Here is an 18,446-nt window from a genome sequence, read left to right as displayed (position 1 = left end):
GATGTTTCGGGTGGGGGACAGTTAGGGTAGGGATAGGGTGGTTGGTTGGTTGGGGTTTATTATATATATATATATATGATATTAAACACGCATTTGTATATCCATTGATTTGATGATAGGGTATATGCTTTGATGGACAGTATATATATGTATACTATTACTTGAGATTATTATTAAAATTATTAATCACTAGTTTTGTTGTTGTTTTTGGGGGACAGACAGTCATTTCGATAGCACTGATGGTTTAGGGTTGACTGTCTCGACGATTGATTTTTTTGTTGTTGGTGACACAAACATACCGTACATATCCAAACACAGACACACACTAGTAGTAGTTGTGAGACACCATACATGTGCCGTACAATTGTGTGTAAATTATTTTTATTATTTTTCACTTTAATATTGAAATTATTATTAATAATATTTATTAGTATTAGTATTCACATTGTTTTATACATACATTTAAATATTTAAATAAATACAGTGAAAATACATTCAATACATTGAATACCATTGGTATAGCACATTGGGTTAAACATTTTTATAGCACTTTTATATCATATATATATAAAAATAAATGACTATTTAATTGTCAAAATACTGTCAAACTATTTATATCTATATATCACACACATTATATATATATATAAACTGTATATATATATATTTATTTATATACTACATACAGGTATATATACACACACAAACACACATAGACTGTAAATAACTTTTTTTCGGGTATATACTGTGTGTGTGTGTGTGTGTGTGTGTGTGTGTGTGTGTGTGTGTGTGTGTGTGTGTGTGTGTATAAGCACATCAATCTCGATATAAAGGTATGTCTATTAAGAGGAGTCGGTATGAGTGTGTGTGTATATATGTGTGTGTAGTGTACATGAATGTTGTTGAGCACTGGTATGATCCTCAGGACTAATGTTTCTCCACTGTTAGTGTGTGTGTGTATGTGTTGGGGCTGTTAGGCTATCATCAACAATAGCCCATGAGAGAGAGAGAGAGAGAGAGAGAGTGGATGGATGGATGCCAATGGTGCCACCAGCACTAAAAGTACAGGTGCCAGTGCTAGCTATGTGGCTCAGGTATGCAATATAAATCTGTAGTACATAGACTCTAATAGTATGGCCTCTTAGTTACCTCTCTCTCTCTCTCTCTCTCTCTCTCTCTCTCTCTCTCTCTCTCTCTCTCTCTCTCTCTCTCTCTATTTTACTCACTCACTCACTTACATTAAAAGTTTTTACTGGTTATACCTGTGCTATGTGTGTGTGTGTGTAGAGAGAGAGAGAAAGAGAGAGAGAGAGAGAGAGAGAGAGAGAGAGAGAGAGAGAGAGAGGACTGGTAGTTAGTATCGCCGTCTATACCAACTAATGGCAGTCCGTTCTGGTTATTAACCCTCCAGTTGTTGGCAATAATTATATAATAGTAATAATAATATTAATACTGTAAAGAAATAGTAGAAAATATCCATAGATTATATATATATATATACTGTATATGTATTGAATGGTATATTGAAATTTTTTTTAACAATTTTTTATTGTATGTGTAGACATAGACATTTTATTTATTTATTTTATTTTTTATTTATTATTATTATTTTTTTTGCTGGAAAAAATCCCATTGTACTGTATAGTAGACATATATAAACTTTATTTTGTTTTTTAAAAAAATGCTGTATAAAGTTTTATAATGATTATATAAGTATTATTTATATATATATATATACAGTATATGATGATTATGACTGTAGGACGATGATGATGATGCTAATGTTTATTATTTATTTATTTTTTATGTTTACTAATAAAAATATCTATAAAATAAAATACTAAACTTTTTTCGTTGTTGTTTAGTTTGCTATAATATATAATTAATAATAAAATTTTTGTATATATATATACAGTATATGTACAATATATACAGTATATACAGTAATTATATGTAAAAAAATATATAAATTTCCGAGAAATATGGCTATCAATGATTAGTGTATTTTTATTATTTAAAAAAATATATAATTATTATATACACAGGTATTAATAATATATTATGTATTACTCATATAATACATACTGTATAAGTGTTAATAATAATAATAATAATAATAATAATTTCTATGTAAATTTATTGCTAATGTTGCAAATATAATTGTTTCCAATGAAAAAATAATAATATATATATTTATATAAATATATTATTAACATATTTGTCTATTTTATTATTGAAAAATATTTATTTTTTAAACTAATTAATAATAATCAAAAAATTATTATTTAAACTAGTATAATTTTGTTAATATTTTATTTTTGAAAATTATTATAAACTAAATGTACAAATTATATATATATATCAATACTTTATTTTATTAATTGAATCTAAATATGTTAATTAATAATAATTATTATTATTTAAATAAAATAATTTTTTGTACAAAAACAAATACATTAATGAAATGTATTAATATTTAGTAATTTTTTTTTGAAAATTTAAATAATTCAATGAATTATTGATTAAATAAATTAGTTATAGAAATAGTATTTATAGTAAGTAAATAAAATATTAAAATAATATTTATTTAAAAATTTTATTACACATTAAAATTTTTACAGCTTCAAAATTATTATTATTATTAGTATTATTTCAAATAATTTATTTGAGAAATAAAGTAAATAATTTATTCAAATTTCTAAAATGTAAATAAATTATATACAGTATATTAATATATAGTTTTTAATTTATACAGTTTATTTATCTACAGTATATTAATATATAACTAATATAATATTTTAATTGATTTCTTATCGTAATTATTTTAAACTTTTACTTATCTTTATAAAAAAAATTATCTATAAAATTAACTTTATTTGTTTTTTTAAAAATACATTTAGATATTTTTAATAAATAATAATAATAAAAAAAAAATTAATATAAATTTTTCAAAAGTCTATATATAGTATTGATATTTTTATTTTTATTTGATTTTATATGTATAACCACTTTAAATATAAAACTGATTAATTCAATGCAATTAAAATTTTTGTTATGTTTAAGACATTAAAAATAATTTGTGTCTTAACTTTGACTTATGTTTGCCAGTGATTGTATGTGTATGTGTATGTGTATGTGTATGTGTATGTGTATGTGTATGTGTATGTGTATGTGTATGTGTATGTGTATGTGTATGTGTATGTGTATGTGTATGTGTATGTGTATGTGTATGTGTATGTGTATGTGTATGTGTATGTGTATGTGTATGTGTATGTGTATGTGTATGTGTATGTGTATGTGTATGTGTATGTGTATGTGTATGTGTATGTGTATGTGTATGTGTATGTGTATGTGTATGTGTATGTGTATGTGTATGTGTATGTGTATGTGTATGTGTATGTGTATGTGTATGTGTATGTGTATGTGTATGTGTATGTGTATGTGTATGTGTATGTGTATGTGTATGTGTATGTGTATGTGTATGTGTATGTGTATGTGTATGTGAATAAAAAATCTTGTCATTAATGACAGTCATATTTTGATAAATTATCTTGATAAAAATATAATTATATAAATAAAATTTACAATTAGACCAATATATGTTCATGGTTAATGCATTATACATTATATAAGTACAGTATAATAATAAATTTGTTAGCAATGTGTATGTATGTATGTGTAATATACGTATATTAATGTCAATATATGATTATATAATAGTTATCTGGGTTTAATCTTTTATTTTTCTCATAATTTTTTACATATAAATTTTTAAATATTATAATTTATAAACATTAATACTCTAGAGTTTAATGTACACATAAATTTTATATACTGTATATACAGTATATATATATCTATCAATAATTTTTTTTTAAAAAACATTAAAATTATTAAATATCATATTTTTATTAAACAGTAAATGTTTTCATCACTTTAGCAATAAATAAATATAAACTATATATAAAAATATAATAATAATATTATTAATAGTATATAGTTTAATAATGTATAATTAAAATTTATTATTTTGTCATAGAAATAATTATATATTAGATATATTGTATATATACTATACAGTATACCTTTATTACTATTAGATAAAAAAAATTTAATAATAGGAAAATAGATTTATATATATATATATATATATATATATATATATATATAGTTTTAACACATATTTTATTTAAATATTTTTTAACACCAACCTTTTACATATTCTCTCTCTCTCTCTCTCTCTCTCTCTCTCTCTCTCTCTCTCTCTCTCTCTCTTTCTCACAATTTTATTTTTAATACCAGTGTTATGACTTATAATAGAGTATATTGTTAATCAAAGAGAGAGAGAGAGAGAGAGAGAGAGAGAGAGAGAGAGAGAGAGAGAGAGTATGTAAGGAATGGGAGGGAGGGTTTGCCTCTAAGAGATGACATTAACATGTTTTGCCTCCAAAATTTTTTTTATATATATAAAGAGAGAAAGAGAGAGAGAGAGAGAGAGAGAGAGAGAGAGAGAGAGAGCAATAGTTGTATAACAAGTTAGCATTAGTTTATAACTATTTATTTATTTTTTCTAAAAGCAAAATTGAAAAGATTGAAAAACTATTTCTCCTGTATTTTATGCATCCATTAGTAAGTAATCTAAAGTGTGATCTATACCTAAGGTTTTTATTTGAGAGATGTTTTTTGAGAGTAATATATAAATTTTTATTATATATATGATACCAATATATATATACAGTATTTATATACAGTATATATCTATTACAGCAAACATAGACATACATACACACACAGGTTAAGGGCAAATAGAGACTAATAACAAATAATTTTTTTTATAAAAAAAATAATATTAATATAATCTTATTTAGGAATGTATTTTAAAAATTAACAACAAAACAAAAAAAACAACACAAAGTCGGCCATAAATGGAAAAATAGTAATAATAATAATAATAAAACTAAGATTTTTATTTTAAATAAATTTTATTTAAATAAAAATATTCACCAATTTTATCATGTATAGAGAGTTTAGTGTCATTAAAATTTTTTATATCTATGTTTCTCTCTCTCTCTCTCTCTCTCTCTCTCTCTCTCTCTCTGTGTGTGTGTGTGTGTGTGTGAGTGTTTGTAAACTATTCAAAACTATGGGGTAATAAAAAATATATTTAGATATATATATATATATATATGTTATACTGTATTATATAGTTTATAGCACGCAATGTTATTGATATATGACAGTGTATACTAATTATATATGTATCGTTATTATTATTATTATTATTATTACAGTATTATTAGTTGTAATTGATTTTTAAATATCCCAGCTATAGTTTGATAGATATGCGATAACATTGATATATTATAATAAAAAACATTTTTATTCAATATATATATAAATATATATATAAATTTATATAGGTAAATAACTTTAATATTAGTATTTTTGATTTACAAAAAAAAATCTAAAATAAAATTAATTATTTTTTAAAAAAATGTCAATTAAATTTTGTTGTGACAAAATAATGTCACTAAATTTTTTATGTTTTATTTCAATTAATTGATTTATTTATTTATATTAATTAATACTAAATTGTCACGGTATGACAATTATTTCTATATATATATATATATATATATATATATATATTAATATATAGATAGATATTATATAGCATGGTTAATTTATACAGTAATGAAAAATTAATTACTAAAACATTTATTACTGATAAATATATTATTTTAGTTTTTTAAGATATTATAATATTATATTTTTTATATATTTTTTATTTGTTGTTTTTTTTTGTTAAATAATCCTACACAATATATATATAATGTCATAATATTAATTATATAAATATTTGATAATTATTTTTTTTTAAAAATCATTTATAATATGTGATAAATCTTTTGTAAGTTATATAGATAAATGTATATATATATGTGTATAAAATTATAATTATAGTTATACATTATAATTAAAAAACATTATTATACTATACAATTGATAAAACAAAACAAAAAAAAAACAATTGAAAAAATCAATTTGCATAAAACCAATTTTATTTAATTAAATTTTTAAGTTTACCCGTAATAAATAATAATAATTATAATAATATACACTATATTTATTGTTTATTTTCTTTATTTAAATATTTCAATTTTAATTTATTTTTTTTGTGTCTAATTAGCCAAACACACACTTTGTCATCAGAATATATATATAGTATATAATAAAAACTAATAATAATAATAAATAAAAAAATAATCATATTATGAATACAAAATTAATAATAAAAAGAGATAATAATAATTATTATTATTATGCTTATATGAAATCAACAACAATAAACAAAAATTTGAATATAATAATAATAAAAATAAAATTTTAGTATAAATTTATATATATATATAGATAAATTAAATTTTAATCTTATAATTGATGTGTAATTTATATATAAAGTATATCTAACTTTCAACAGCAAAAAAAAAATATTATTATTATCATTATTGCCGACTATATTATACAATACTCTAACTAACGTCATAATAATTATAGCGACAATAATAATAATAATAATAACAAATATATATATATAGTAGTTAATGACAGTTGAATTAGTATATATATATAGTTTTTTTTGTTGTTAAATGTGTCTATGATTTTTCAATGTGTGGGACACACAGGGATTATATTATATAATGGGACAGACAGACAGTCATATCACATAAAAGAGAGACCCATTAGTTGATACGGTTTGGTGATAGTAGTAGTAGTAATAGTAGTACAGTATTAATATACAATATAAACTATAGACAGGTATATATATATACAGTATAATAATATTAAAGTAATATAAATATATATTTCAAAAAACTAACGATGTGTTGAAAAAATAGCTGTAATTTTATGTCGCTCTCTCTCTCTCTCTCTCTCTCTATATATATATATATATATATATATATATACTGTATATATATATATATATAAATTTATAGACATGTATACATTAATAATATTGTATATATATTTTTTGTTGTTGTCGTTAAAAAATTAAATATAATAACAATTTTTTTTATTATTATTATTTCAATTATTGTTTGCAAAAGGAAAAAAATTAGTGAGTGAGTGATAGAGAGAGAGAGAGAGAGAGAGAGAGAGAGAGAGAGAGAGAGAGAGAGAGAGAGAGAGAGAGAGAGAGAGATTTTGATGCATTACTTGCGACTATTATAGCTATATATATATATATTATATCAGTGGACAGGTAGCCACAGGTGAGAGGAACTGGTAGTTTTTTTAGTGGTACCGGTTGAAAAAATTTAATAATTGAAATTGCTACATTATTATTATCATTATAGCTAAGCGCAATTGCTATTATGATGATGCTATTATTATTATTATATTTATATAATATTATTATTATTTTAGTTTTTTCAGCGATCATTATTATTGTAGTCTAGTGTACATACATATAATGTGTGTGTGTGTGTGTGTGTATGTGTGTGTATGTGTGTGTATGTGTGTGTATGTGTGTGTATGTGTGTGTATGTGTGTGTATGTGTGTGTATGTGTGTGTATGTGTGTGTATGTGTGTGTATGTGTGTGTATGTGTGTGTATGTGTGTGTATGTGTGTGTATGTGTGTGTATGTGTGTGTATGTGTGTGTATGTGTGTGTATGTGTGTGTATGTGTGTGTATGTGTGTGTATGTGTGTGTATGTGTGTGTGTGTGTGTGTGTGTGTGTGTGTGTGTGTGTATGTGTGTCTATGTGTGTGTATGTGTGTGTATGTGTGTGTATGTGTGTGTATGTGTGTGTATGTGTGTGTATGTGTGTGTATGTGAGTGTATGTGTGTGTATGTGTGTGTATGTGTGTGTATGTGTGTGTATGTGTGTGTATGTGTGTGTATGTGTGTGTATGTGTGTGTATGTGTGTGTGTGTATGTGTGTGTATGTGTGTGTATGTGTGTGTATGTGTGTGTATGTGTGTGTATGTGTGTGATTGTGTATGTTTTTAACAAAAAAAACAACACATAAAAAATCACATAAAATTTAATCAAACAGTTTCCCAGATGTCATATACTTTTATTTTGTTGTTGTTGTTGTCTATTAAAAAATATCACAATTTTATTTTTGTTTTTATTTATTAAATTTATTTATTATTTGTTTATTATTATGTTTATAATTATGTTTGTGCTTAAAATATGTATAGTAATTATTTTTAAACTGGATACAATGTTATTATTATTTAAATTATTAATTATAATTAAAAAATTGGAGACATTTTTGCGACTAATTTTGATCAATTAATTTAATTTTGAGGCAAATTATCATAAATTATAATTGAATATTATTGTTATTTTTTCATTCAATTTCTACAAAAAAATATAATTAGTTTAATTGTTATAAAAAATATATATTTTCATTGTTATTATTATATTATTAAAAAAGATGCAATTATTATTAAATATAATGATAATACAAATAAAAAAATATTATTACACTTATTATAATTATTATTATTTTTTAAAGTTTGGTATAAAAATAATTTTAACTTTTAAATGTTTATTATCTTTTTAATTTTTAAAGAAAAAACTATAAAAATTACAACATTGTAATCAAGGTTTTTAATTTTATACAAAAATAAATTATTTAGTTATTATTATTTTTATTTAGTATTAATATCTGCGACAAATAATTTATATCTTTTTAAAAAATTTTATACTTTAAATATCTATTATATTCATTGAGTTATTAATATTTTTTAAATATATATATATTTATATAACAATTTATATATATAATTAATAATTAGTGTACAAAATATAAATTAATTGCTAAAATAATTAGTAATTTTAATAAATAAATATACAAATAATATATTTATCTTATTTAAAAACAACAACAAATAAAATTATATTTTCATTAACAAATTAAATATAATAATAATAATATTTGAATTGAGGTTAATGTAATAAATGCAATGTTATCCACAAATATAAAAAATAATTAATACATTATAATACTATTAAAAACAAAAATTTATAAAATAAAAACAATATTTATAAACATCTAATATGTATAAATAAATATATACATAATATATAAATTTTTATATACTAAATAAATAAATATATATATATTATCAACAACAAAAATAAAAAGAGGATTACCTTCACATCCATGAGCGCGCAAACATTTATAATATAAAATAATATATATATATATATATACAGTATATACATAACACTGTAAACAACAAAATTATTTTATATTATTGAAAACTTAAGGTCAGTTAGATAATGATATTGATTAGTAGTAGTCTTGATATTATGTAAACAGTATATACAGTATATATACAGTATATATATAATATATATATATTTAACAAACAAAGAAAGGTTATTAGTATTATTATTTGTCGCATAAATTTTTTTTAGACAGTATTATTACAGTATTATTATTAGTAGTAGTATTATTGCTTTATTAACTATCTGTATAACAACTAACTAAAATTAAATATTAAGTTTAAATGTTTAAAAATTATCTAATGTTATATATTGTCTAAGTTTTAAATTATAGACAAATTTCTACACTTAATTTGTGTGTAATTTTTTTTAATGTGATAACACCTGAGAGAGAAAGAGAGAGTGAAAGTTACAGATAATTAATAATAATAAATAATAATTAAATTATTTATAATTATCAACAAACAAAAAACAATATGTTTTTTATTGTGAACAGCAGTGTTACAACTAAATTGATTTTTTAAAAAATATAATAATAAATACATTTTTATATTCATATGAAATTGATTTTCATAAAAATCACGTCATATTATAATTTATTTTTTTTTAAACTTTGTTTTTATAACAATTATAATAATCAAGTGATAAATACAATATATAAAGTAATAATTATAATAAAATTTTTAAATAATTATTTTTATTTTAAATTATTGAATATAATAATTATGTTATTATTATTATTATTATTATTATTAGATAAATCTAAATAAACTATTTGAAATATTTTTGCATTACCATGTTTTTAGGTGAATTATTTAAAAAAATATTTCATTTTTTTAGCAAATAATATGATTGTTCAAAAATTTAGTTAAATATTTTTTTATTGCTATTTATTTATGACTATTACTACTACAATTGTGCAATTAATTTTTGTTATAATAATCATTATGATAATCCAGTAATATTATTAATACAATTAGTTTTTTTGTTCAATATATTAATAATTACGTGCTCTTTGTGTTGTTAATATACAATTTTATTGCAGATATTTTTTTATTTAACTTAATAAAAGTGCAAAAAAAATCTTAAAATCATAACTTTAAATTATATTTTAAGATTATTAACTTTATTTTTTTATATATGTGATAATTATTTTTTATATATATATATATAATAATATATTGTTGGCAATCAAAAACATATCGTGACTTTCTATCTCATACTCTCTCTCTCTCTCTCTCTCTCTCTCTCTCTCTCTCTCTCTCTCTCTCTCTCTCTCTCTCTCTCTCTCTCTCTCTCTCTCTCTCTCTCTCTCTTTGTATTGTATTTTATGTATGTATTAGAAAAAAATAAGTAATTTTTTTTATAGAAATATTATTATATTTTTATAACAAAAAATAAATAATAATTTTTTGATACATATTTTTAAAAAAACTTTTTGTTGTTGTTGGTATGTATAATATATTTATGTGTGAAAAATTGTTAGTTTTTTGTTGTTAATACATACAAAAAAAAATTATTATTATTATATTATATAAATTTATTTGTTTGCCGGTTAGCTACTACTGTACACCAAAAAAAACTAACTAAACTTTTATATTGTTTGTATAGATAGATACCGATGCTCTCTCTCTCTCTCTCTCTCTCTCTCTCTCTCTCTCTCTCTCTCTCTCTCTCTCTCTCTTACACAACAATAAAATAATATTCATATTATATTTATTATTATTATTATTATAAGGAACTGGTATTTGCAACAAACAAACAAAAATATAGATAAGTAAAAGTAAATTATCCCCAAAAAAAAAAATAAAAATTTCTATAAAACTTAATATAGTTTAATATACATTAATACTTATAAATATATTGAAAAATATCAACATTTTTTCTACTTTACAAATAAATATAATATAAACTTTTTATTTTCTATTTTGCTTATTATAATAATACTATTATTATTATTATTACTACTACTACTACTAATATTATAATAAATATATTAAATAATAATAACAACAACAAAAATATGATAATAATTTTTTTTGTTATTATAATAGCAATACAAACAACAACAACAACAAAATGTTTTATATAATTATATAAATATATAAAAAAAATGTTGCGACTCTTATTTTATTTTTATAATAATAATAATATTATTATTTTTGTATCATCATTATTATACAGTGCATTATAATATACTTAACCAGAAAAAATATATAAAAAATAATAATAAAATAAAAAATAAATATATTTAAAAAAAACTAAAAACTTTAATGATGTGGAAAAATTTTAATGTTGTTTATAATAATAATACTAATAATCTAAACCATTATAACAATAACAACAATAATGATGTTAATAATGGACAACCAGTTGTTAACGACCGACAACTTGTTGTTGATAATGATCTACCGGTGCCGGCATTAGTAGTAACTATTGAGCCCGATCTGGACTGTCTGATCCAGGTATTGAGCTACCTGTCCATTGACGACCGGATCAGGTGTCGTCGGGTTGGCCGGTTATGGCTAGAAGCAGCCGACCGACTATCGCGTGGCCAACGCGTACTACACGTGCGCGGTCGGCCAACAAACAAACATTTGTCGGCCGGACAGACAGTAACAGTGCCGCCGCCGTCGCAGTCATCATCCCTATGTGTACTAATGATGCGACAGTTTACTGGACTCCGGGAGCTCTACATTCATGATCTACCTGTCAATGATATAACACTCTATGTAATAATGAATACCTGTCCACAGTTACAATCACTTAGTATTCAAGGTTGCGGCGATAATGTTGTTGTCCATGAAATTGATACCGCAATTGATAGCAATAATAATAATAATAATAATAATAATATGAATGATAAGGTGTCCGACAACTGTCCGACACTGTTTGGCTACCGTTTCCTTATTGATGCCTATTCAGGTCAATTGAAACAACTAACACTATCGGATTGTGGACTAAGCGATCGGGATTGTCGTCCCATACTTCAGGGTCTAACCGAACTACAGGTGCTCGACGTTACCGATAATACTAATATTACTGGAATCGACTTTTATCTATTAGGTATCATATCTTTAAATTTAAATATATATATATAATAAGTATTAATAAAGTATTAAATTGTGTTGTATTTCTCCCACTCCCCCCCCACCAAAAAAGGCACAAAATGTCATACATTACGTGCTGGTAGCCTCAAATCAGGCACCTGTATAGCGACAATGCTCAAGGCACTGGCCAACAACAACAACTCCCGGCCAACAACCAAATCACTGAAACACTTGTATCTAAACGGTTGTCTAAGAAAACCGTTGTCACCGATGTCTGCTGGACTACTAGAGCTGTTGGAAACACTGGACATACAGTTTTTTTGTCCGCAAGACCAGCACATTGATTGTTTCGCATCGATTGCACAGTTAGCTAATCTTCGGGTACTATCTCTGCATCAGGAATGGTGTTACGGTGATCCATCAGCTATTACCGGCCAGACATTAGTAGCCATCGGTGGCCAATGTCGTCAATTGCGCGAACTGTCGGTAACTGGTGACTATGGCTGGCGTCTAAGGGTTACCGATCAAGACATACATGAGCTGGCCATGAGGTGCCAACAGTTGCAGACATTTGCCTTAACCGGTAATATATACTGTATATATACTATATTATTAACAATTACAAACAAAAAACTAATAATAATATTATTTTTTTTATTTACTGTATATTAGTCTATTAAAAGTATTATATGCTAAATGTTTAGTATTTTTTAACGATATATTATTTAAAAAACATTTTTAACAGTATCTTTCAGAGAGTCATTCTCTCTCTCTCTCTCTCTCTYTCTCTCTCTCTCTCTCTCTCTCTCTCTCTCTCTCTCTCTCTCTCTTTCTTTCTTTCTTTCTTTCTATGTGTGTGTAATCATTAAAATAATAATAAGTTATTTAATAATATTATTTATTTTTTGTATAAATAACAGATAAAAGTTATAATTAACTTATTCATGAAATTTATGTGTGTGTGTGTATATATATATTGAATGTTAGAGAGAGAGAGAGAGAGAGAGAGAGAGAGAGAGAGATAGATAGATAGATAGASAGAGAGAGAGAGAGAGAGAGAGAGAGAGAGAGAGAGAGAGAGAGAGAGAGAGAGAGAGAGAGAGAGAGAGAAAAATCATTTTTATAACCAGAAAAATCATTTATAGTATACATATATATATATGTTTGTATATAAAGTATTTATAGATAAAACATTGAAAATATATACTCTCATAGATAAAAAAGGATATATAAATTCAATCGATAATTTACTTCATAATGTTATTAACAAAACACTACAACTATAACATGAATAATAATAATAATAAAAATTATTGCATTTATTAAATGCACGACTTATTCATAAAAATATTTAGTAATATATATATATATATCGTTTTTTTAAAGAAATACATCCATAATATTATCCATTAAAAAAATGTTTTAAAAAATTTACTTTTTAAACGAAATTACTATTATATGTTTTGTTTGCCCCGAAAATAATAATAAAAAAATGTTATTTTTCAAGTTTTATTTTAAAAAAATATATACTGTAGTTGTTATCGATAACCCTTTCCATTTAAAAAAAACCTTTTTTGAGAGTCACTGTTGAGCACAGGTAGACAACAATTTTAATGGGTATATCCTATACATGAAAATAATAATAATAATAATGTAATGATCTTTTATATATCGCTAATATATTTAACGTGTTTATTGCCCGGAATTGATATTATATTATTATATTATATTTATATATATATATACATGATTGCATATAAAGTTTATTATACAATTCAATATACAGTATATATATATATATTGCATAAAAAATTATTTAAATACTATTACTACTACTACTACTAAAAAATAGTAATAATAATATTAACAAAAATGTTGTTAAATGTTGGGATAAAATCTAGTAATTTTTCTCTCAAAAAAAATAATAAATAAAAATATTTCTATCCACTTATATATATAATAATTATAATATTAAATACTCAAATATATATATATATATACAGTATATACTTTATATACCGGTATTAAACTAATAATAAACTGTATGATATAGATAACGATAGAAACGGTTAAATAAAATTAAAAATTTTTATGTTATTTTTGTTGTTGAGAGCCAGCACTGGTATGCAATAAATTATGGGCCAATTATTATTATTATTATTTTAGTCCCACAAATTATATTAAAGGATAAATTAGTAACAACAACAACAACAAAATTAAAAATAATAAGAAAAAATTTAAACTAAATTATTTTATTTTAAAATATCTCTATATATATGCATATTATATATATTTTTAATTATATATGGTTCCCAATAAATAAAACTATTATTATTATTATTATTTTAGTTATCCAATTGACAATGTTTCACGATTTAAATATAATAAAAAATTAATTGTTTTTTTGTTTTGTTTTTTGTTGAAATAGCATTATTTTTATTATAAAATTATATAACTTATATATAATTTTTGTTGTTGTAGTTGGTATTTATTATCAGTATAAAATTTATGTGTTTATTATAATTGTAAAATTTTTTTAATGGTTTTACACTAATTTTCAACAACAAAAAAATCTTTTATTTTATTATATAAGTTATTTATATTAAAAGTATATTTTTAAAAACATTATAAATTAAAAGAAAATAACTTTTTATTTATACATTTTTAATCAAATAATTAGATTTAGGAAATAAATTTGTTTTATTATATTCACAAACACTTTATAATAATTATTTTTTTTTTCTTTAAACTTTGATTTGTTTTATGTATATATATATATATATATATAATATATAATGTTATAAATTTTTTAGATAATTTAATTTTTTACAATTTTGATAAAATTATAATTATTATTATTGTTATATATTTATAATTTAGTTAATACATCAAACATAACTGATCTGTCAATGCGATCGCTGTCTAGGATGACCAACTTGACTAGTCTAACATTGAAATCAATGGACAATCTAACTGATCAAGGTGTAGCACAGTTAGCTATGGGTAATATAAATAATAATGGCCAATCAACTACTATACGTACAATTAAATTGCAAGAGTGTCCGGGCATAACCAATAAGCTGGTCGACCAGCTTATTGACATTGCTTTATTAGCTGGTGATACCAATAAACAACTGTCCCTATATCTATCGTCAACAAAAATTACTAGAAACTATATTAATACGAAAATTTTGCCAGATAATTTGAAAATTATTTTCGATGATAAACCTAGGTAAGTTTTGAAAAATTAAAAATATTTATATATATATATATATTATTTAAATATATATATTTATTTATAACAAATTAAGGTTACTAACTAATACAGTATAAATAATTATGATATTTTCATAATAATGATAATAATATATAAAGTAAAAAAAATAATATATAATTTTATAATAAATAAAAATATTAATTAAAATCAAACAACAAAACAACAAAATAAATATAAATAATGTATACTAATTAATATCTATTATTATTATTATTATTATTAATAATTATATTATTATTATTACTAATTATATTATTATTATTACTAATTATATTATTATTATTACTAATTATATTATTATTATTACTAATTATATTATTATTATTACTAATTATATTATTATTATTAATAATTATATTATTATTATTAATAATTATATTATTATTATTACTAATTATATTATTATTATTATTACTAATTATATTATTATTACTAATTATATTATTATTACTAATTATATTATTATTACTAATTATATTATTATTATTATTACTAATTATATTATTATTATTACTAATTATATTATTATTAATTATATTATTATTATTATTTTGCTAACAGAGATATACTAGACATGGAGAAGCCATCGTTGCTGAAAATGGCAATTGTCGTAATCATGTCGGCCATCATATTGTCAATGATTGTCATTACAATAGTGGTTGTAATTGTAATGCCGGTCCTAATGTTATCGATGATGTGCTACGATAACTGTCTAAAATATGTTGTCGACAATTATAATTTATTAATTAATTTATTAAATTTATATAATATTAATAGTAATAATAATAATAACAATAATAATTATTATAACTATAATCATAATAATAATTCTAATACTGATAGTGTTAACAATAGTAATAATAATATCGATAATAATAATAATATTAATGATTATTATTTAAATTATCTAATAATTGATCTAGATAAAATATTTAATAAATTTGCAACATGTCTAGACTATGTTGATAGATTATTGAGATCATATTGATAATAATAGCATATTGTAAATTAAATAAAATAATTTTTTTAATTTATCTATAAATTTGTATAAAACTATTTTTTTTAAATATTTTATTTCTATTATTATTTTATTAATTTATACACAATTTTTTTATAGACATATATACAGTTCAATTTAGATAAATTGTTTTACTAAATATTGTAAATTGTTTTTATGTGACCTAGAAACTGTATTATTTATTAATATTATTTATTTAAATATTATTATCATTATTTATTATAATTAATTCAATAATACCTTAAATGTCCATTAAGTTTGATAACATTTATTTGATAGCAAACTTAATATAAATAAATTATATTTTAATAATACTGTAATAATAATAATAATAATAATATTATTATTATTATTATTATTACCATATACTACTGTATTATAATATTAAAATTTTAGACAATAATACAATCAAAAAAAATTGCTTTAAATTTAAATTATGATAATTTAACTTATTTATTCACTTATCTTAAAGAATATTGAATATATAATAATAATAAACAATAATAAACAAAAAAATTATTATATATATTTTTTGGCAAACTTATAATGCAATAATCTAATACTATTAAGAATAATATTATTATTATTGTATTAATAAATAATAATGATAAATTATAATAATAGATTTATAAGTGATATATATCATATACTGTATATCACATTTATAGTTATCGTATATTAAATATCAAATTTTTCATATCATATCATATGATATACAAGTTTATACGGTTTATATACAAACACACATAAAGTATATAAAGTTAATATTGTTGTTATCTAAAAAATTAATATTTGCTATTACTACACATATTCAAAATAATTAATAATAATAATACAATACTAACTACTACTACTACTACAGTATATTAAACATAAAAAATATAAACATTTTTTCAAATATGGGTGTATATAAAAAAATAATACCAGTTTTACAGTATTATTAATAATAATAATACAGTCTCACCTGTTTATGTATGTGTATGACAAATGTTTAATTAGTTTTTACTATTTATTTATTTTATTTTAGTTTTTTTTTGAGTACACACCATATATATATATTTACTGTATATTATGATAGTATTTTATTTTACTGTATTTAGACATATGTTTATTGTATTTTTACTATAAAAAATGTGTGTTAAATAATAATTATATACGCTATATGCATGCTTAAAACAAAATTAAAGTGAATTTATTAATATATATATATATATATATATATATATATATATATTAAAAATAAAGTTTTTTTTTAAATTTAATAAATATTTTTTAAATAATATTCAACAAATATTATTGTTGTTGTTTTTATTGTTTAATTAATTATTTTGTTTAGTATAACAACAAATAATAATAACAGTTACTAATATACAGTAGTGATTATAAGTAAAATGATTATAATTAATAATATTAGTATTTATTACAATATATATTAACCAAAATGTTATTATAATACATATGATATGATAATCAATATACTTATGTATTAAACTATGATAACAAAATTTTTTTTTATCATATCATATAAATATTTGTGATTTTATTTTGTTATACTAAAACTATTGAAATATATAGTGAAATAATAATAATAATAATAATTAGAAAAATGTGTTTATAATGTTTAAAATGTTTACTCATTTTTATTCAATTATTATTATTGAAAAACAATTGTTGTAATAATTATTATTAAGTTATTATTATTATTTAATAATGATATAATGTGTACACAAAATAAAATTTTATGATGTGATAAAATACTGAAAATATATTTATTAAAAAAAAATTAATTGAAACAGTATTTATATTTTTTAATATTATAATTGTCACAAATAATTTTTTTTTAATATTATTATAA

Source organism: Oppia nitens, unplaced genomic scaffold, assembly GCF_028296485.1.
Source record: "Oppia nitens isolate AA-2021 unplaced genomic scaffold, nextdenovo-longstitch-racon4-pilon3 scaffold34_pilon_pilon_pilon, whole genome shotgun sequence".
In the NCBI taxonomy this organism is placed as follows: Eukaryota; Metazoa; Arthropoda; class Arachnida; order Sarcoptiformes; family Oppiidae; genus Oppia; species Oppia nitens.
Note: the sequence above shows the minus strand (reverse complement) of the source record.